Below are 24028 nucleotides of genomic sequence, written 5' to 3'. Positions count from 1 at the left end.
ATGAAAAAAGGTTCAGTGAAGTGGCGCAAATTACTTCCCAAAAATAAAGGTCTATAAGGAAATAATCCTACCTTTGAGAGTGCCCTCGGTAATGGGGTCTGTGGAGGGAGGGGACGAAATTGTAATTAAGTTTACAATTAAGAGGTAGCGTGGATAAAACGTCTTGCGAGGGGTTTGCTTACCCGAAATACGATGGTCTCGGTATCCTGGTCTGGGGAAAATAAACGGGCGGCGTGAGTGCCAATGGTCGCATTAGCCGAATACATAAAAGGTATGCAGGGTATCAGGGACCGATCTCACCTGGTAATACAGCTTGCAAGGCCTCAATGGGGATTCTTGCTGGCACCGGGAATCTGCGCGGCGCCCCCATGCAAAGCGAAACGCGATGTAGTGAGCAGGGGAGTCACGTGGGGGATGGAAGCCAATCGATTTGCGCCAAAAGGTGTCGGCCATTTTAGAATGGGAAAGGAACAACCATTTGCAAGGCACGACGCGGTGTAGTCGAACCTGGCAGTGCTTTACATGGATAACCTTGAATGCGGGCGTATATTGATCCCGTCTAACCCTTTCCATAGTGGCATTGCCCTATGGAAAAGGTATATTGATGATATCTTCATGATTTGGAATGATAGTGAGGATCTACTTCCCCCCTTTCTACACTGGCTTAATTCTAATTGCTGCGGCCTTACCTACACCCTTACTAATAGCCGTACCAACATTCCCTTCTTAGATCTAAACATACAGGAGAAAGAAGGTGTCCTCATCACTAGCCTCTATAGGAAACCTACTGAGCGCAATACCTTACTGAGCTACAAGAGCAATCATCCTAGAGCGCTCCGTGACTCTTTACCCTTCTCACAATTTCTAAGGCTCAGAAGAAATTGTTATTTAAAAGAAGATTACTTCAGAGAGGCCCAACTACTCAGTGCTAAACTTAGCGCCCGCGGCTACCCCCGCAGATTGATCAAAACTTCATCAAAAAGAGCATGGTTTTGTCCGAGGGAAGTTCTGTTGGAATCTAAACCGAAAAAACCACAGAACCGTCTGGTGTGTGTTACAACCTTCTCTCCGATATCTAATTCACTTACTAAGAGCATTAAAAAACACTGGCCTGTGCTGAATGCTGACCAATTGCAACTAGAAAAACCCATGTTTGCCTTTAAGAAGGCCAAGAACTTAAAAGATCATTTGGTGCGGGCAGTACTACCCGCCCCTGCAGAAATGACCACAATTGATACACTATGGGGTCTGCCAAAACTCACTGGACATGTTAGATGCGGTAACTGTTCAATGTGTGAGAGCACTATAGAAGGCAAAGAGTTTATTTACAGAGATATGAAATACGAGCGTAGAGAATTCTCAAACTGCAATAGCTCAAATGCGATCTATGCTATTTTTTGCCCTTGCTCTATGATCTATATTGGACAAACTACACAAAAGGCACGAACAAGGATGTGCCAACATCGGAGCAGGATACGCTGTAGAACTGCGAATGCTCCCCTCGTACAGCATTTCACTGAACAGGCCCACACAGAAATGGATTTTAAATGGACCATCATTTGCCTGGTAAAACCGCCCAGCCGCGGCGGCAACCTGCAACAACTTCTGAACAAAGAGGAACTGCGATGGATTCTGAAGACTAAAAGTCTTCACACTGGGCTCAATCGGACTGAGGATTGGACCTCTCTGATTTAACAAATTTGACTTTACAATTACAAACTGTTTCCATCTTTTTACTAATTTTAACTGAAGCCTGGAAATACAACTGTAATTTTTCTCCTTACGGTGCACTTGTTAAAAATGGAAAAATGGAAAAAATGTGCTAAAAATTCAGTAATTATGATTGGATGGTGTTACTGTATGTCTAGAGTGAGCGGTATCCACTAGCATGTAATTCCCCGTCCTTCACTCAGCGAATTTTTAATATCACTACCTTTAATATCACTACCTTTCTATGGGTCTTGTTCCCACTTTAAAATGGCCGACAACCTTTAGGTGCACTCTGGTTGGGCCTTATTCCCCACGTGACTCCCCGGCTCACTACACCACGTCGTGCCTTGCAAATGGTTGTTCCTTTCCCATTCTAAAATGGCCGACACCTTTTGGCGCAAATCGATTGGCTTCCATCCCCCACGTGACTCCCCTGCTCACTACATCGCGTTTCGCTTTGCATGGGGGCGCCGCGCAGATTCCCGGTGCCAGCAAGAATCCCCATTGAGGCCTTGCAAGCTGTATTACCAGGTGAGATCGGTCCCTGATACCCTGCATACCTTTTATGTATTCGGCTAATGCGACCATTGGCACTCACGCCGCCCGTTTATTTTCCCCAGACCAGGATACCGAGACCATCGTATTTCGGGTAAGCAAACCCCTCGCAAGACGTTTTATCCACGCTACCTCTTAATTGTAAACTTAATTACAATTTCGTCCCCTCCCTCCACAGACCCCATTACCGAGGGCACTCTCAAAGGTAGGATTATTTCCTTATAGACCTTTATTTTTGGGAAGTAATTTGCGCCACTTCACTGAACCTTTTTTCTTCCCAGTAGATCCATTATGTTTCTTTGCTTTTAAGCAAATTAAATTAACAAGTACAAGAAATCTTCCTTAACTGAGTGCTACACAATTGGTAAGCCACTCCACTTCCCCACAAATATCACACAATGTCACAGTTCACTGTATTTATTGGCACGCTAGTTCGCTGCCGTTTCACTCCACACGTGTTTATTCATTGCACTTTGGCATGCACTAGCCATAGTCACTTCCATGGACTATAGATACTCGGCGCCACTAGTCTTGCTCCTCCTGTTGTTTTCCACTGCCTGTACTTAGCATGGACCACACCCCGTTGCCGGCTGCACCTTGGCATGGTATGAGTCATGCAATCTATGCACGCAGTTTTGGCAATGTTCTAATGACATGTCTTTATCTTTTTATGTCTCCCTTCTTTTCTCATGGTATGGCATATGTACATTCCTACTAGTGATATATTTGCAAATGTGTAATTTCAAGGCAATTACCCTCTGTCCTGAGGATGAACCTTTATTAAGTATGGTTCGAAACGTCGTCGACACATTACACTAAATGCATAAATTGTTTTATACTTTTTTCATGCATATGTGTATACTTTAGATTGTCTGGTTTATGTTTTATTCTAATCAGATGTCCTGTTATTGCCTGCTCTTTTGTATGTTGTATGTCTTCTTAGTGTGTTAGTCGGACACCGGCCGGTGTCTCGCTTCTATCACACTCAGTGTTCTATTGGTTTTAGAATTACCTTTGTATCAGGGAAATAAATTGTCCGGCTGGACATTTCCCCTAACAATATATTTCCATTTGGTCTATATTTATTTCTTCTCTTCATTTGTTTTTTTGCTCTAAGGACCCTTGTTCTTTATAATACAGTACCTACCCATGGTCCTTAGCTTATTGCTCCTTGGGTGCCCTTGTCCCCTTTAAATAGTCATTTGAGATGTCATCAGTGATGTCACTGACCATGTCATGAATGATGTCATATGTGACATCATCAGCAGTGGATTGCGGGCACGCGAGTTATACTTAGTACAACTAACTATAACGGAGGAATTTCAATGGTTTTGTACGAGTGAATATATATATATATATAGATAGATCTATCAATCAATCAATCAATCAATCAATCAATCAATCAATCTATCTATCTATCTATCTATCTATCTATCTATCTATCTATCTATCTATCTATCCATCCATCCATCTATCTATCTATCTATTTATATCTATCTATCTATCTATCTATCTATCTATCTATCTATCTATCTATCTATCTATCTATCTATCTATCTATCTATCTATCTATCTATCTATCTATCTATCTATCTGTCTAGTTATATATATATATAAATTCACTGAAAAAACCATAGGTTATAGACCATATATAGTTAGGAATTAGCATTTACAAAACCTTGAAAATTCACTGAAAAAACCATAGGTTATAGACCATATATAGTTAGGAATTAGCATTTAAAAAACCTTATTTTACTCACACAAAACCATTGAAATTCCATATATAGTTAGTTGTACTAACTATATATCGCGCACCCGCAATCCACTGCTGATCATGTCACATATTACATCATTCATGACATGGTCAGTGACATCACTGATGACATCACTGATGACATCTCAAATGACATCACTGATGACATCACTGATGACATCTCGAATGACATCACTAATGACATCTCAAATGACATCACTGATGACATCACTGATGACATCTCATTTGACATTACTGATCACATCACTGATGACATCATTCATGTGATAATACGATGAACCTCTTCAGACTCTATTAAAACTTTAGATATACTCAGTGTAAACAGACACTCACAGACTGTCACTCATCCATGGAGTTACTCACACACCTAGTCAGTCATGCAAAGAATCAATCACACCTCCATTTCCTCAACTATACAGTTATACACACCTTACTTATTCAAACATATACTAACACATATTTACTCTCTTTTACAATGCCTGATACAAGTTCACAATGATCCATACAGCCAATCACACATTCACTGGCTCTTATGCACAGTTATTTATATATGTCAACTGTCACATGTACTGTGTTTTACATATGTACTTACTTTGACATGTAGCACTGAGATATCCATTCACTCACCAATGCACTCAGTCAACCGCCCATACAGGTGTTTCCACATGCACTTTTGAACCCATACATCTAGTGAATCAACTGCTCACACATCTATGCACAGAGTCATACACCTCCCAGCCACCCACACACACACACTCAGTCTCCCATACAAATACTTGGGCAACCAATCAATAACCCATATAGTTACTCATATAGCTACTGATCAACACATGCAGCAGTTTACAGAACAACAGACATAATGATGCACAAATTAAGACAGTTTAGTCACTAACCCATGCACTCAGTGAGACACATTTAATCACTCACTCATACAGTCAGTCATGCACCTACTAAATACTTCATCCAGACACTTATACATCCACTCATTCTTCAATATGTAAGACATATTTTAACTTTACAGAAACATACAGTCACTGGATGTTGTCATCAGTGATGTCATCAGTGATGTCATTTGAGATGTCATCAGTGATGTCATCAGTGATGTCATTTGAGATGTCATCAGTGATGTCATCAGTGATGTCACTGACCATGTCATGAATGATGTAATATGTGACATGATCAGCAGTGGATTGCGGGTGCGCGATATATAGTTAGTACAACTAACTATATATGGAATTTCAATGGTTTTGTGTGAGTAAAATAAGGTTTTTTAAATGCTAATTCCTAACTATATATGGTCTATAACCTATGGTTTTTTCAGTGAATTTTCAAGGTTTTGTAAATGCTAATTCCTAACTATATATGGTCTATAACCTATGTTTTTTTCAGTGAATTTCATTGGTTTTTTAAAAGCTAATATCTGTAGCTGTAAAATTTATTCTTCTTTAAATCCAAAAATATATTTTATATGTTTATTAATAATTTTTTTAAATATTTTTTTTGTTTCGCTCCCGGTCCGCGAACCGGGAAGCTTCCCGTTAGCTCAATTTGATTCCGCGATCCGGTCCGCGAACCGGTAAGAAATCAACATAGTGACGGTATCGCGTTGCCGCGTAATGCGTCTTATGACGTACTGCGTTAGCGCACCCGGAAGTGCCCCGGGGCGCGGACCGAGGCGCGAAACGCAACTCCCCGGAAGCGATCCGCGGCGCGAAAGCGCGACGTATCGCGTTGCCGCGAAATGCGTCTTGTGACGTATCGCGTTAGCGCACCCGGAAGTGTCCCGGGGCGCGGACCGAGGCGCGAAGCTCAGCGAACCGGAAGCTAACCGGGGAGCGTTCCGCAGCGCGTAACATGAGCGTTAGAGGTCATGTGACTTGTTAATAAAACTTTTCATTGGTTCATTTCACTTTTAGTTTCATAATTATGGAAGGCTAGGTCAGGTGACCTAAAAATAACACTTTTCATTGGTTGAGAAGTATTGTTTTTTCCAAATGATGAAAACCCCTCCTTCTTTCCTCACTCTGACTTTCATTATTGTGAGAGGAAGACCTATTTTGCTTCTTGGAAGACCTATTTTGGTTGTGTGAAAATGGCTTCATTGATTGCTGCAGCTGGTGCACCCCCACCACCACCTCCACCTCCTCATGGGAAGAGAGGACCACCTCCCCAGGTGGTTACCAACACTGAGGAGGAAGATGAAGAAATGGATGAGGAGGGAGAACAACCACAATTCCTGGAAGAGTTGCCCCGGGTTTCAAGAAAGAAAGCCAGTTTCATCTGGCAGTTTTTTTCCATCCCTCCTGGCCAAAAAAAGGTCAATGCCAGGTACGCAACATGCCTCATATGCAAGGAACAATTGTCCAGAGGGACGGACAAAAAATACAGTTATGGTAATCACACCATGCATAGGCACATGACGAGGAAACATCCCCTAAATTACAGCCGGGCGGAATTAAGGGATATGATGGACAATCCTAGAGCAACTCCTGTGGCGAGATCAACAACATCGGTTTCTTTAACACCAGAGGAGGCACGGGAAACTGTGCCAAATATCCAACCAAATTTTGGGAATATGATACATTTATGTATGCGCTGTCGTGCATTATTAGCTTGTGGCAACATGAGCATCAATGCACTCAACCTTGCATATGAACACCATGATTGCCCTAACCGCCCCCAGTAATTTTTTTTTGCTCCTGTTGAGCCCTTTTCAACGCCTGTTTTTTGTTGTTTCCCCCCCCCCAAAAAAACCAAAAAAAATATAAAATCGTTCAAAAAATACAAAAAAAACAAAAAATGTTCAAAAAATACAAAAAAAATATAAAACAACAAAAATATAAAAAAAAAAGTTCTTTTCAGAACAACCTTCCCTTTCAAAAAAAATTGCTACAATGTTTAGCACTCTGGCAAGCTCTATTTCTTTTGGTTCGCTCCCGGGTTAGCTTCCCGGTACGCGGACCGGGAGCTAACCAAAAAAAAAATAAAAATAAAAAAAAAGTGTAAGTATAAGGAAAGTAAACAGAGAGTGATGTTAAAAGAAAGACAGCTATAGGGAGTAAAGAAGAGATACTGTTTAATAGATCTATTTACCGAAGAAAAGACAGAAGAGGGTATAATTGTGAAAAACAAAATAGATAACGAAGTGAAAGAAAAACAAGCATTGGCATAGCCAATAGATCTCGCCTTTGGGACCTTCTAAGTATTTAGTTATGCAGCATAATATCCTTGGTGCAGCAACATCAACTGTTGCATGTCTAAACACGTATAAGGTCCCAAAAGCGAGACCTATTGTCTATGCCAATGCTTGTTTCTTAAGTAGAATTGCAATATGTCTGACTCTTCCATGTGAAAAGATCTTATCTTGTGCTCTAAAGATTGCTAAAGTCTCGACAGAGAACAGGCTAGGCTGTAAGTAGGGTAAATTGCGCTTGGTGATCTGTTTGAGGGAGCGTCTGCTTTGCCTGGTGTCTTTGGAGAGCAATTTTGATTGTTATACTGGACAATATAGCCCTAATGTAAATAACATAGGGGCATATTATCAACATAGGCAATAAAAGTTTTGCAGCTTTTATCGGCAGAAATGTGTCGCTAAAGCTGCTTTTGCGGCAGAAAACTGCCGCTAAAGCCGCTTTTGCACCAGTTTTCTGCCAATAAAAAGAGCAATAATTTTATTGGCTGTATTCATAATATGCCACTTAGTGTGCTTCAACTACACAGAGAAAGCATTATGAACAAATAGTGATACAGTGATCAGTCAAAGACACTAAGAGTAATAGAGATGGAGTGAGTGAACAAGAGTGAGGAACTATGAGAAGAGAGGGACTGAGAAAAAGAGTGGAAGGAGTTGAGTAAGTATGTAATAGAGAAAGGAATGAGGGAAGTAGCAAAGGCAGGAAACTGAGGATTAAAGAAATGAAGCAGTGGAACTAATAGTAGTTCAATGTGATAGAAATGTAACGAAAAGAGTACAAAATATTTACCTTATAATTGTCGTTAAATTACTCACTTTTTGTTTTTATACTTTCAATCTGTGAAAGAGAGAACAAACATTAGAAAAATATAAAAACATGTATTAAAAAATTACAAAAGACAAGGGCAAAGATTGAAGGACAAACAGTTTTTCAACAACTTTGACACTTACAGAAGCTACACAGTCCTAAAGATATACATTTTAAACTAACACTATCTTGATGCAGATGAAGTGAGGCCTATATTAAAACATGGTGCATATTTTGCATTGCTGTTGTTTCAGAAAAGTGTTGCAAGACACTAAAATTTTAAATAATTGCTTCAGGATGCCAATAAGATGTCTACTATCCAGAGTTTTGTTTCAGGTGAGGCCTACTCAGGGTTGCAGATGAAATTTCGAGTTGTTGAAGAGAATAGAGGACATAATACATGTGAAGGTCTACCAATGAAGTGAGTCATGTCCACTGCAATCTTCAACAAAGTCCAAACCTCCTATGTTTCCCTGGACAGACCTAAACTTGATCTGCACAATGTGATTCGTAATGATAGGAAACACAGGTGATGTAATTGAAATACATGCAATTTATTTTGCTCATTTCACAATCACATCACTTGTGTTTCCTTTGCTTAGGTATCTCATTGTGCAGATGTAGTCTAGCATATGAAAGAATACGCAGAAGTGCAGCACTGCATGCAACAACTTTGACACTTACAGAAGCCTCACCTTCTCCATGCCTCCTACACAGTTCTACATATACATCATAAATGCAAACAGTACAGAATTAATTATACATGTTAAATGGTTTATTTTTGCTGTTCTCAGAATGTATCAAAATTCACTAAAAACAGTGACTTGAAGGTATTCATCATGTAACAGCGGGGAAAAAAAAACACAATCAAAATGATTGTGTTTAAAAAACCCATACAACATCAGAAATCAAAAATCAGAACTCCTTAAAGTTAACTTACTTTCCATGACGTCCAAGGATGTCCTATGAACAGCTTACACTCTTTTGTGCTGTTATTACTTTCAGCCCGCCACTTTCTGAAAGAAAATCTCCATCGTTTTTAAAAACATGTTACATACAATAAATGACTTCTTGCTCTCTACCACAAGATTCCACAAGGCCAAATCTTGTCAGAGCCATGTATAACTCTTGGATTTCTTGTTAGTTAATCCCGTCTTTTCACATTTCCGCAACTTTCAGAATTAAAATGTTGAAGATCATTTTCACAATCCTGGAATAGTAATATCTTCCCCTTCTTGCTCAGTCATGTTCTACTTTTCCTATGACACTGCTACAAGCAGACTTACACTACCTCTATGACTACTACAATTATTTAATTCTCTACATCACTTTTAATCACAAAGCAATGTAAAACAGTAGACAGCATTGCAGACTTACATTCCCTCTACTCCATGTTTTGATTGGCTGCTTCAATTAGCTTATAAAAAGAAACAGTTTTTCTGAACTCATTCAAAGTGCACTTATTTCTCCATGATGTCCAGTCTTGTGGTTAGAATTTATGTCTCTGAACTACACTTATCCTCAAGGCCAAATAGTGTAGAAGCCATTAGAACTTCTTGAAATTCCACAGAACACATCCCGAAATTATCTCCCTAAAATTTTGGTTTTAAAAACACCAGGTAAGAGTTTTTAAGGTCATACGGCAATTTTTTTTTGAAAATTAAAACAGAATCATTGCAGAATGACCAGCCATTTCTAGACTTTAAATAAGCTGTGTAATGTCCTGATGTTATTGAAGGGCCGTCATGATATATAATTGCTGTAGTTACAAAAGTCCTTCCTGATATTGACAACTGCGAAGCTACAAATTTTTTTATTAAAGTTGTCAATTTTGTTCCATCAGGCCTACACCGTTGGAACATTAAAATGACGTACTGGCCATATGTTCGTATAAATAATGTGGACGTCATTTCAGATTTACATTGGCTACACTCCATGTTGTGATTAGCAGCTTTTACTAGCTTATTAAAGGAGACTGATTTACTGTCTGGCAAAGTTAAATATATAAATCTTTCTGAGTCTACACTAGTAGTACTTGATACCATACAGTTCTCGCAGTCATGCTGCCATTGATAAGAAAGCCCAAACAGCTGATCTACATCTACACCTTCAGCATGTAATACATCAAGCATATACATTAAAAACTCCTGACAATCTTGCTGAATATTTTGAGAGAATTGTGTTTGGCCTGAACATCTGTCTAACAGATTTCGAATTTCAGACACACTTTCTATGTTTCTTCTATCAGTGGTACATTTCTCTAACACAGAATTTAACAAACTGCAAAATCTTTGATCAGAATTGACCACAATCTCTTCTTTTACATTTTTTAGAGAAAACAAAACATTAATTACTACATTAGCATAGCAGTTGACACCAGAACTGTTTTCAAACTGAAAACCAACAACATCTTCAACAGAATCCTTTTTGTTTCTGCTTGTAATTTTAGGTTCATTGACTTTTTGTCTTTTTGCTACAACCTCCCCAGTATTGTTCTCATTTCTTCGTTTCCGGCCTACCACACGTTTCTCAAACAAAGGAAACTGAGGCAAATGTGGCGCATACTCTCTTCTTAACCTATTGTATTCCTTAACACAATCTAGATCTGCACAAATGTTTGTGACATCACACTCAATCAAGTACAATCCCGATAAAGTTCTAACTCGTGACAATGCCACATATGCCATACCCTCCTTGAACACAGAACTGCCAATATTCACCAATGCACTGTCTACACTTAAACCTTGCGATTTATGGATTGTCACCGCATATGCCAAGCAAACAGGAAACTGCTTACGGCGAACATATAAGTCTTTTACAAGCAAAAATCTAGCAGAACAACGAGCAATTAGCTGTACTTCCTCAATGCCATCAAATTTAATTTTTAAAAATTCAATTCCATCTCTATTTCTGTATTTCACAAAATCAACAACATTACCCATTGATCCATTTACCAGACCTCTTTCAACATGTAAATTCCTTCTTAAAATTATACGGCAGTTCAAGCACACATTCAGAGTCTTTTCAAAACCTGCAGTTTTAGATATACTCTTCTCTAATGAATCCAATTTTGTTTTCAGATTCTCAGACAAAATAATTGTTGATCCCATATGCTCTACTCTATCAATAGCTTCCAGTTTCACAATCTCTTGCTTTTCTAAATGCAACATTTTGTTGTTAAATTTGGCACATTCTGCAAGAGTTGGCATCAAACATATTCCAGATTTCTTTTCAGTAATTTTCTGAAAAATATTCTCAGGCACAACATCTTGTTCTGGATATAAATTTGACAGTAATCGTGCATGTAAAACTTCTTTGCCATGCTCGGTCACTTTTCCAATTCTAACATCTTGTAGAATAGTCTTGTAAACTTCATCCTTCGCCTGACGCATATTTTCATGCAGTTCAGCATAATTTAAGTTTAACCATATATTGACGTTGCCAATGCTGCCTAGGCACTTCCTGGTATCTTCATGCGTGAGCATTTTGAACACAGGTTGCCCTTTCACTGGTGTCAGCTGCAGAAGATCTCCGAAAACAATGATGTGTTTGCCACCAAATAACACATCATACTCTGTTTTGAGAACTTCTTGCATCCTCAAATGCACAAAGGCAAGCATGACATTGGAAACCATGCTTACTTCGTCAATGATAAGAAGTTTCATTTTCCTCAAGATTCTTGAAACTTCAAAACAAGCATCTCCAGATAGCTTGTGATATTCTAATTTGTTGTCATGCTCCACTGGCAGCATCAGTAAACGATGTAAAGTAATCCCTTTAATATTATGTGCTGCCAGTCCAGTTGGAGCAGTGACAACACAAGACAGCGATGACTCTGTCCTTTCCTGCAAATAGCATGAAATTGCTTTAATGAGGAAACTTTTTCCAGTTCCCGCTTCTCCACTCACGTACAGTCGGACAGGCTTCAACGACGTACATGAGCACTCTTTCTTATCATGACTTAATCCATGATCAATTTGCATGGTAACTTCGTCATATATTTTCCTCTGCTCAACGTTGAGTTGCCTTTCCAACTCTTCTAAGTTAACCGCATCCTCTTGAGCATGTGCCATGGCTCTTTCCACTTCATTCATAGCAGTGGCAGCTTCATTTTCGATAACAGGTCCTCCTAGTGGATCCTGACTCAATGAAGCAGAACTCTGACTGTCCTGAGAACTGTCTCTGGCAATCTCGGCTGCAATCGTTGCTTCCTGCTCAATTTCCGCATTCAACATTTCTACATATTTGGGAAAAGCAGGACATTCTATGGTCTCCTTGGCGGCATTGAAAGAGTCTTCGTAACAGAGGAAATCTCCAAGCAGTTCCTCTTCTGCACGCCAAGGCTTGAAAAGTTGCAAAAGTGCTAAATAGAAAAACTCCTTTTTTTCAGGAGATTCGCCCCTCAATTTTCGATGGTTTACCAAGTGGCATTTTCTTTGCTTGACCAGACATCCCTCACTTCCTATTACAGCATACACTCCTTTCTCAGTATCTTCTTTGATGTTCCTCTTGAATATGTAATTTTGCAGAACCTCATACAGACAAACATTCTCGAGGTGACTGCTTCGATTTGGATAATATGTATCCAACATGTTTGTCTTCAAAATGTCGGTACTGTTTGGCTCCTTTTCCGCCAAATACTCAATTTCCCGCACAGGTTTGAGAACTCGATTACGCGTTGCAGCAAGACCAAGACTCGCCCAAACGATACTCCTGGACTTGGCATAGAGACTTGCTGAAGACAACCGGTCAGAACATTCGTACGCTCCGATTTCTCGATGCGACAACATCTTCAGACTGAAACTGTACAACTTCTTGCTGAGGCTCTTTTCATGGGAAATGTCCTCCCACATATCCTTCAATTCTGTCTTCTCTTTTTTGGTGATGTAAGACGTCACATACCGAGCCACAGCCATACAGTTATCAGCCACAAACTGTATATCCATGTTAGCATTCCACATGGACAAAATCACCGGGTTGTAGTCGTTGATGTACTTGGACTCTTCATTCCTCTTCAAATTGTAAGTGTTTTTAGGTGATTTCTTCATGACATTGTGTCGCAACGAAGACATCAAACTGTTTACTCTTCCTTTAGAAATCACCGGTCGTGGAAAGCCGAAACGACATTTAGTGTAGAACTTGTCTTTGTTTCGGAATTTACGACGGCAGTACTTTCCACATCGATGGCTTTGGAAACGCAGAACTTTTTCTCTTAGGCTTTTCTTCTCCTTTGCGTTTGGAACAGCACACGTAGAATACTGTTGGATGAAACTCATCACTGAGTCTTCTGGATCCGTTCCAAATTTAGGTGCATCCTTGATCCACAGCAACATATGTATATGAGGAGCACCTCTTGCTTGGTACTCCTTTCTCCAGAAGAAATCCAACACCTCTCCAAGAGGTGGATTCTTCTTATTCATGATGAAAGACATCATAGCTTCAAATCTATGATTGAAGTACCTACATACATTGACTGGATCCAAAGAGCACAGTTCTCCGGGTGTCTTGAATTCGATGTTATCTACGTTAGCATTTGCCTCTCGTAGAAATTGAAGTAAGTCTTCCCAGCCATACTCGGCACAGCTCAGAGTGAGGAACCATGTGGGAGTACCTAAGTTCCTCAGCATACATTTTAAATCACCATGACGACGGTACCAGTACTCATTAGTACCACGCTGACACGCCATGAGATTAATCAGGTGAGAATCCAAAATACTATCTTGGACATTGACTTTATCCATAAAATCACTTGCCGAGATGTTTTGCATGTGTATACCACTTTTCAAGATGTGGTTCACTGCATATGACAGTCCAGACAGATCGCTTTCAAACAGGAGATGAAACAAATAAGGAATGCATTGTCGAAACCTAGCATCTCCTGCATACAATCGCAAAGTCCGGTATTCAGAAGCAGGAATTTGATGAGGTCGCTCATCATATCTTCCTCCCTGACCTGTTGGAAAAAGCTGTGGGAAACACCGAGCTTCCAAACTTTCCTCCCAAACACTAATGGGACTCCCTTTGGCTTGTTTCATTTGAAACAACTCAATAGCATTCCCCATGACTTCCTTGGAATGCAAAGGATGAACACTATAATGTTCATATATTTCTTCACTAGTAGAGGGTTCTACTTTCTCAATTTGACCAGCACACAAATCGCTATCCTCTTCCTCACTTACTTCCTCTTCTGCAACATATACATTCTTCTAGTATTTATTATTTTTTTTTCAAATACAATGTTGCCTTTTTAACTTTCCTAACATCTACTAAATCTTGACATATTTTCTTATTCTTTGTCGGAACCCCATTAACTAAGATAACCAGAGGTTCCTCTTCCACTTTTTCTACTCCAATTGTGTTAATGTTTTTCTTGAAATCTAGAGGCAAATAAACAACTCTTCCCTTTAATCCTCTCTGTAAATCTGATGGAGGCAATTTCCCTGTCTTTGGCTCCATTCTTACAATAGCCTGAAAGGGATGGATACTTTGAATCAAAATAGATTCATAAGTATTTAAGTCCTTCAATTCAGAAGGAATCTCAACCAATTCCAGATTATTATGAACTGCTCTAGCAGGCATCTGGTTTTGTTTTAATTTGTTACAACAATAAGTACACACACGTTGATCCAATCCCAAATCAAAACAATTTTCTACCATCAAGTATGTTGCAAAATCCTTCCATTCACTATTATTTTCCCTTTCACTTTTTGCATATAAATCCACTAACTTAGTCTGATTCTTATAATAAGTGCGTCGACAACACACACAAGTGAAATTAGGCCTCTCACTTGATTTCACGTCAAACGTCGCAATTTCCCTCTGGAAATTATCTGTACTGGAAACCTGTACACTATCTTCCACATGACCCTCTACTTCTTGCTCAATTTCAACATTCTCCTCTTTACTTCCAAAGTAACAAAACTCAATTTCTTCACATATATTCTTCACATCTATTTCAGAACCATGCAAAAGAGCAGCGCATAATTGTTTCAGCATAATTGCTGGACTCTTAGCATAATACAACATTCTAACTAATTTCCTCACTTTGTTATGATGCACTGCTAGCATCCTGAAATGATGAAAAACACTCTGGCATACTCTCCTGGAAAGACAAGCCAGTGAATGACCATGCAAACCTGTCACTTCTCTTACTCTGCAAGGATCTAATTCTTGCAACAACATCATTTTCTGCTTCAAACTTTTTTTGTTAAATGACCGTACAAAATCACAAAGCAAATTGATGGAATCCTGTCGCACACTGCAAATACTACTACACTTCCAGGTGTACACAGGACCCTTAGCACGTCTTCCTAAAACCTCATTACCTAACACCTCTTCTGCCTCTGTTGTCACAAGTTTTTCTTTTTCAACTGGACAACCATCTTTCACTTCATAAGCACGACCACTGGTGTCAACTGCATGCACCAAATCATTATCCTGGAAATAACTCTCCTCATTAAAAAATGCCTCACAGCTTGAACTATGCATCCATTCTCCAGAAAAAACTTCACAAAAATTACTACGATTAACTATTCTCTTCCATCTACTATTTCTTTTGAAATCAAAAATTGCCTTGTTTAGCTTCCTAATTCTATTGATTATCAAAATAAATAACTTACGTTTAATTTCAAATGCCTGATCAATAACTTTCTCAACTTTTTTTTTTCTCTTATAAAAAACTAGTTTCTGTTGACCTTTCTTAATATTTTTTAACAAATTGCCAATTATCCTGTTGCGGAACATTCGTTTACGAATCTCCCTAAACTGTTGTTTCCTTCTACTATCATGCACAGATTTATCTCTTGATCTAGCAGTAACATTTTTCATTGTCCTTTTCTTTCCATTTGATTTCCTTCTCGTTTTATGGACTGAAACATTTTCTGTAGTAATATTTTTTTTAATACAAATATTTCTTATGAAATATTTAGAGCTCTTACCCGGTGCTTTCTTCGTGGCTTGAGAAATCTTTTTGTTAGAGGACTGCTGCATTTTTTTTTTCACCTGCTGTCTTTGACGTTTTGCAGCCTTTATCTGTCTTTGTATTGTAGGCATGGTGAAATCTTGAAATGATCTGCAGTTGAATCTGTGGAAAAATATAATAAAAAATGTTATTAAACATTATTACCAAACAGTAAATCAGTAACAGTGATCAAAAACTTAACACACTACTTGACATTTTAATTTGAAGATTTTTTAGTCATTGGCAATTTTACAATACAGAAATACCAGAAAAGAAATGACATTTATATTTATGTTACCTATGCTATTTTATATGTGAATCTGATCTAATTTTATGAGCATATTTTAATATTTTATTGAAGACACTACACATAACCTGTTTTTGAAGGTGTCTTTATTTTTAAATTAAACGGTTTACCTTTTTACTTTTTATTGATTATAAATTTTAAAAATAAATGTTTATATTTCCAAAGGCTCAAGCAGGTCAGCTTCCCATCCTATATCATATAATTCGGACAAATCTGCATCCTCATCACGCTCTTCTTCATCCTCAGGATTTAAATCATCCAAAGGATCAACATCCACTGATGTTTCAATTACAAGTTCAATGATGAGGTCAAAATCAACTGATTGCAGATTGTCGCTCATGTTGAGGTTGTCTTTATCTTTAAAGAAAGATAACAACAATGAGATGTTGCAGAGTAAGAGACAAATCTCACAGATTATAATAGTAAAATTGTTTAACAAGATTAACATTTTGCAGCTATTATTTAGCCATGTCCAGCAATGCTGAGCAGGTGAAGCCTATGTCTAATTTTCCACTGAACAGGACTCATCTCTTCTTAACCTTGGATAAGCCTCACCGACTCTGTGTCCCCTGCACATACTTAAATGTTAAAGGGCAGATTTATGTTAAATGGCACATCCCCAGGCATGCACCAGTTAACGTGCACCACTGCTCTGCCACCCATGGTGTGCCGCATTTACAATCAGATAGGAGAAAGCTGCGTCAAAACCCTGCGCCTGCTTGAAGCTGGCATAGGTCTTGACGCAGCATTGTGGAGATGGGGCACCCCTGAGCCTTGCTGGAGCTGCATCGCACTTGCGATACAACTCCAGCAATGCGCCACCTTTACGGCACAGATGCGTCACGCATCTGTGCCGTTTTTGCCCCATGCTGCGCCGCATTGTAAATGCAGCACACCATGGGTGGCGGAACAGCGGCGCAGGATGACTGTCACATCCCTGGTGATGCGCCAGTCATCATAAATCTATCCCTAAGCTTCTTATCTTGTTACAGATGAACTGCCATATGTATCATCAAAATATTTTACATTTTCTAAATAGCGAATTTTAAGGAATAAATAGCGATTCTTTACCATTCCTAATTTGCGATGAGCAAATTGCTAATTGCAAGTTACCCATTCATTTCCATGGGCTAGGAGGCTCATAGGAATGAAGGTTTAATTTGCGATTAGCAATTTGCTCATCACAAATTAGGAATTTTTCCAAGGGTGCAGGGGTGTCTCAAGAACACCCTGCTGCACCCCTGAAAAACAAATTTGGGGGCATATGGCACACATACATGCCCTAAGGGCATGTGTTGGCGTCATATGGCACCTTTTGTTTTTTTGAAAGAAAGCTTTTTGAAAAGAATTCACAAATTACCACCAATTTACCACAATAGTTTCCAAATCCTTAATGTCATTTTTTACATAGTTTTTGTTTGATACATTGCATTTAAGTAGTCACAAAATTTGCAAATCCTTCAGTGCAATTGCAAAATAAGGAATAGCAAATTTTGCTACTCCTTATTTTGCATCAAACTTGTTTGATACATACCATTTGTCTAATTAACATTCGCAAAGGCCGAAATTCGTAGAATTTTGATATTTGTAAATGCTAATTAGCTTGATACATATGGCCCCAAGTGAGGCCTGTCTTGCGACATGGTGCATCTTTTGCATCACTGCTGCTTGGGTTTTATGTGGTACGTTTTTTTTACACCATGACATATCTGCCTAAATGCATCAATTTGTAATGTTGTCGCCTCATAGCAAATCTTTTGCACCACCGCTGCATCATAAAAGTGACGCACAGTGGCACAAAAGAGGCATACACCTATCATAAATCTGTCCCTAGCATTTTAAATGATTAATCCAGGATGACAATAAAGTGTGTCCTATCCAGAGGTTTGTTTAAGGTGAGGCCTACTCAGGATTGCAGATTAAAGTTACGCTTGATGAAGAATACAGAGGAGATAATACATGTAAAGCTCTACCAATGAAGTAAGTGATGTCTACTTCATTGCGCCAGTCACCATAAATGAATCCATAAGCTTCTTATCTTGTTAGACATCAACCGCCATATGTATCATATAACTATTTTGCATTTCCAAAAAAGCGAATTTTAAGGAATAAATAGCGATTCTTTACCATTCCAAATTTGCGATGAGAAAATTGCTAATTGCAAATTACCCATTCATTTCCATGGGCTAGGAGGCTCATATAAATGAAGGTGCAATTTGCGATTAACAATTTGCTCATCACAAATTAGGAATTTATTCCAAAGGTGCAGGGGTGTCTCAAGAACACCCTGCTGCACCCCTAAAAAAGAAATTTGGGGGAATATGGCGCACATAAATTTTAACAACATTCCTTTACCTCTACAACGATTTTCAAATCATAACTTCAAAACACTACACATGGGAAAATTACTTAAATTGTCCTTAAGACACATGAAAGTGTTTTTTTATTGCCTTTCCAGCATGGTAGGGTCACTCTTAACATGGCTATGTAACACAAACATTCAAAATCTAAATTTTCCATGCACATGTGGGAGCATATTTACAAGCAATTTGCGCCACAGAGAAATGTCTTACACTAAAATGAGAAAAATAACATCAGGGACAGTCAATTGCCTTATAAAGAACCGTACACCATTATGTCCTTGTCATGAATTTAAAAACAATTCCTTTTCCCCAAAAACGATTTTCAAATCATAATTTCAAAACACTGCACATGAGAAAATGACTTAAAATGTCATTAAAACACATGAAAGCGTTTTTTGATTGCCTTTCGAGCATGGTTGGGTCACTTTTAACATGGCTATGTAACACAAACATTCAAAATCAAAATTTTCCATGCACATGTGGAAGCATATTTACAAGCAATTTGCGCCACAGAGAAAGGTCTTACACTAAAATGAGAAAAATAACATCAGGGACAGTCAATTGCCTTATAAAGAAGCATACACCATTATGTCCTTGTCATGAATTTAAAAACAATTCCTTTTCCCCAAAAACGATTTTCAAATCATAATTTCTAAACACTGCACATGGGAAAATGACTTAAAATGTCATTAAAACACATGAAAGCGTTTTTTGATTGGCTTTCCTGCATGGTAGGGTCACTCTTAACATGGCTATGTAACACAAACATTCAAAATCAAAATTTTCCATACACATGTGAGAGCATATTTACAAGCAATTTGCGCCACATAAATCATAATTTTCTCCTTAAAGCACACTATTCTCTATCTAAATTAAAGAAATATTTTCTCACCTTAGCAAATACTTTGAGTTTGAAAACAGTCTCAGAAACACACCAATTTGTCTTCAGCAGAGCAAAAGGTATGCACTCCAGAGTCTGCAGCTATCAAAAGCACAGAAATGCTGTAATTCTTCACACATATTTCTCATGTCACCCAATCAAAACTCTTCCCTCACTTTTTTTCAAATGAAAACCCTTCCCCCTCTGCCCTTTCTGCCTATTTTCCATAGCAACCACCTCCTGGAATACCTCTGGTGTTTGCAAGTTCACACAACAATGTTGCAATTGAACTCTGAACTCTCAGTGCACCTGCATATCCAGTGCATTCTTTCATTTAATGATTTTTTATTGACCACTCAAAATACATCTTTCAAAGAACACATCTGTGCACCCTAACTTTCTGTTTTCATCAATCAAAATCCACCAATCACTGTTACTGCTTCATGAACACAGAAACTCCACAGTTTTTTTTTCATTTTACACTCTCATTTTTTCAACTGCCATTTCATTGCCACACTTCATCTGACTGCAGGAGAACCTTCTCTCACCATGTTTTCTGTCTGGATTGTTGGTCATAGTTATATTCACTGGGCTCAAAGGTACGTTGAAAGCAGGAATTTACCTAACCTCAATTTACAAGATGTGGAAATTAAGTGGTTTGGCCACAGAGGATTAAAATGTCACCAATTGATACCATTGGTGAAAACCTTTATGCATTTGCCAAAACCTGACCTGTTAATTGTGCACTGTGGAGGTAATGATTTGGGCACTTTGACTGGGGTAGGTCTGGAAATGCTTTTAAAGGACACCTTTGAGCAATTAATGGCACTTTTTCCTCAGACTGCCTTGGTATATTCAAATATATGCCAAAGACAGAAATGGAGGTGGTCAAACCAATTTTGTCCACAAATTGAGAAGTCGAGGAAGCATGTAAACAAATCTGTTTCAGCGTACATGAGAGACCATGGAATGGGCTCCCTGTACAACAATAACTTGCGTTACTAAATGCAAGATATCTACAGAGGAGATGGAGTTCACTTCTCAGATGAGGGCAACAGAGTTTTCACTCTGAATTTAAGAATGTGCATTGGTACCTACTTATAAGTACCTAAATGTACCATAAACCCAAAAGCTCTTCTCAGAGCTACCCTACATCTAATCACTCACAATTATTATTTAACTCTAACATTTTCACTAATTTTCAACAAAATACGCTCCCTGGGGCGCTACCCGGTACGCGTACCGGGAGCTAACCTCGCGAATTTTTTTTAAAAAAATGTTTTTTTTTCGCACATATAAGCCTCCTCAGCCACCCTCAGAAAACCTAGGGGGTCAAGATAACTCTACCGTGCCCCCTTCTACCCATTCTGAACATTATTTGCCCTCCATCTTGTATCTTAATTCGACTGAAACACAAAATGGTGGACTCCCGGAACGCTTAAGGTCCGCGAACCGAGGCGCTCAACGGTTCGCGTACCGGGTCGCTCCCTGGGAATATAAAGAAAATAAAAAATAATCAACAAATCCAACAATCAATTAACATACAGCATTTGAAAAATCTATCATTCATTTTTCATTGTAGTACGCTCCCCAGAACGCTTCCCGGTTCGCGTACCGGGCGCTACCCACGCAAAAAAACAAAAAAAAAATTATTTTTTTTTGCCCCGCGGGGCCCTTTTAAAACCTCCACATTAAACCTAGGGGGTCAGCGAGGATCTACTATGCCCCCTTATGGTTATTTCCCCCTTTGTTTTGGCCTCCTCTTGTCTCTCGATCCTACCGAGAGACAAGATGGCGGCCGCTCCGGACTGTTTAGAATGTTGACAGACACCGGAGAGCCAATCAGCTTCGCTACGCGAAGTTTTGGTACGCTTAAGGTCCGCGAACCGGGGCGCTGCCCGGTCCGCGCTTACAGATATATATCTTTTTTTGAACGTTAATTTCTCAAAATCCACTGCAGCACATATATTGAGACCTACAAAAGGCACATCGGGCTACCAGTCCCTACAATTTAGCCAAGTTTCGTGCAAATCCATTCAGCCGTTCGGGCTAAAAGTGAGGCTAACCGCCCTATGGAAAACTCAATGTTAAAAACACGTTTTGGGACCCCCCTTTTTTCTCGGCCCCCCCTGGACGAACCCCCCCCCAAATTTTCAGGGGCTGCTCAGAAACAAAATGTTCCATTTTCCAGAAAATTTCAGCCAATTCCGTCCACAAACGCCAAAGTTATTAGACATAGAATTTTCAAAAATCCCATAGGGAAAAAATCCTAACTATATATACCTACTGGCGACCGCCAGTAGGTAATATATATATATATATATATATATTGCAGCTCCCCTGACCAAGTCAGAAAATCCAGCACTCCCAGTGAGTTTAAACCTGTTGGTTTATTTGCACATAAAAGAAAAATGCGCGTCGGCTTTTGCCTTCGTCAGTTTCACACTGGCGTCCGTGAGGAGAACATAAATAATGGCGAAATTAAGAAACATAAAAATAGGACTACACGTCCAAAATCATGAGCGCCATCTTAAAGCAGTAAAATATAAATGAAGTCAAATCAAATCGTGCTGTGGAACGTTATCTATGAGATTAGATCGTTATATCAATCAAATCATCAATGAGTTCATTTTGCCCTGTATGGGCAATCATGATAGTTCAAATAGTTAATTCATTGAACAGTAATCATAACCTTTACGTCCACACTAAATAATTTCATCAGTTGGTGGAAGAACTAAATATCTCTTGTCCTTGTGTTACGAACTTATAGACACCTCTAATAGGTAATTCTTATAAAATTCAAACAATTAAGCAATAATTGTAAATTAAATTCATTTTCGTTCGCCTATTTACAAGTTCTAGGACAACACTCTTCCAACTTCGACCCTATACACATATATACATTAACATACAGACTTGATGAACACAGGTTTGCACATAACTGGATAGTTCGATCAATTAGTGCCATTACCCTCAGGTACTACAGATGTGACAGGAGTTCCTCCCCCGAATTCATACCCCCTGGGGACTTCATTTGGAGCTCTATGATGTATCTAGACTCCAAACGTCTCAACTGACATTTGTAGTTTCCTCCTCTCATATCTTGTGTAATGCAGTCTAGACTGAAAAAGCTCAAAAGGTTTCTGTCACTCCCATGATGTATTGCGAAGTGTCGTGCCATCGGATAACTATCATCTTTATTCGCGATGGCACGTTGATGTTCTAGTATCCTCAGCTTGACTGCCTTAGTAGTACTCCCTACATAGCGATATCCGCAGGGACATTGCAAGCAATAGACAACAAAAGGTGTCGAACATGTGATAAATTTAGGGATTCTGATTTTCTCCGTTTTGTGGGGAACGCTGTATGACAACACTCTCTTGCTTGCGCTGCAGGCTTTGCATTTCCCACATGGGAAGGATCCATGCATAGACTGCAGAGCTTTCTTGGATTTCGTATTGGGCAAATAACTTCGTACTAGCCTGTCCTTTAAGGACTTAGTTTTCCTAAAGGTTATCATCGGATGGTCCGACAATTCTTTGCCAATAACTGTGTCTGATTTAAGGATGTTCCAGTTCCTAAGCATAATGGCTCTGATCTTATTCGCTGCCACCGAATAGTTGGTAATTAATCGGATTATGCCCTTTCCACTTTTGACGTTCTTACTCTGTTTCTCCTTCAGGAGTGATTCCCTTTCAATTTGTGCTACTCTCCCTTTTGCTTTTGCAAGGGTCTTTTTCGAGTAGCCACGTGATTCAAAACGTCTGATGCTGCCCTCGGCTGCAGTTGTATAGTCTCTCTCAAGGGAGCTGTTACGCTTAATCCTTAACAGCTCACCATAGGAAATGCTATTAATGAGGGATCTGGGATGGTTACCACGTCCATGGAGGACAGAATTCCCTGCTGTCTCTTTTCTGTAGAGAGCTGTTTGAATCATGCCTGACTCTACAAAGACTTTCAGATCCAGAAAATTGACCTCTTCTTTACTCATTTCATAAGTGAATCTAAGATTTAGGTCGTTTGTGTTGAGGGACCTGATATATTCCTCAGCCGAGGATTTCGGTCCCTTCCAAATGAGGAAGAGGTCATCTATATACCTCCTCCAGCAAATCAGATGATCCACCCACTCTGCCTTCTCATCGGCCCAGGCTACCTGCTTCTCCCACCAGCCCACGAATAAATTTGCGTAGCTGGGGGCGAAGCAGGTACCCATCGCCGTCCCCCTTGTCTGTCTAGACCTCTGTTCCTGGAAGACAAAGATGTTATTGTTTAAACAAAATGATATGAACTCTAATATCATCTTGCTGTGTTCCAAATATCTTGCCGAGCGTAAATTCAAAAATGTTTCTACCGCTCTTATTCCATCCACGTGTCCGATGCTGGTGTACAAGCTGGAGATGTCCATGGTTATCATGATCATGTCATCTTCCTATTCAATGTCTTGTATCTGCCGTAAAAAGTCTTTAGTGTCCTTAGTG

The 24028-nt window shown here is 39.2% G+C and overlaps 1 long non-coding RNA gene across 1 annotated transcript in view; it reads right to left on the bottom strand.

Annotated features, from left to right (window-relative positions):
* LOC144761348 (uncharacterized) overlaps positions 1-24028 on the bottom strand; it is a 120881-nt gene that overhangs the window by 52470 nt on the left and 44383 nt on the right. The gene's annotated exons all lie outside the window — the stretch shown is intronic.

This window comes from Lissotriton helveticus, chromosome 6 (assembly GCF_964261635.1).
Source record: "Lissotriton helveticus chromosome 6, aLisHel1.1, whole genome shotgun sequence".
NCBI classification, from domain to species: domain Eukaryota; kingdom Metazoa; phylum Chordata; class Amphibia; order Caudata; family Salamandridae; genus Lissotriton; species Lissotriton helveticus.
Note: the sequence above shows the minus strand (reverse complement) of the source record. Positions and strands in the feature narration are given on the sequence as shown.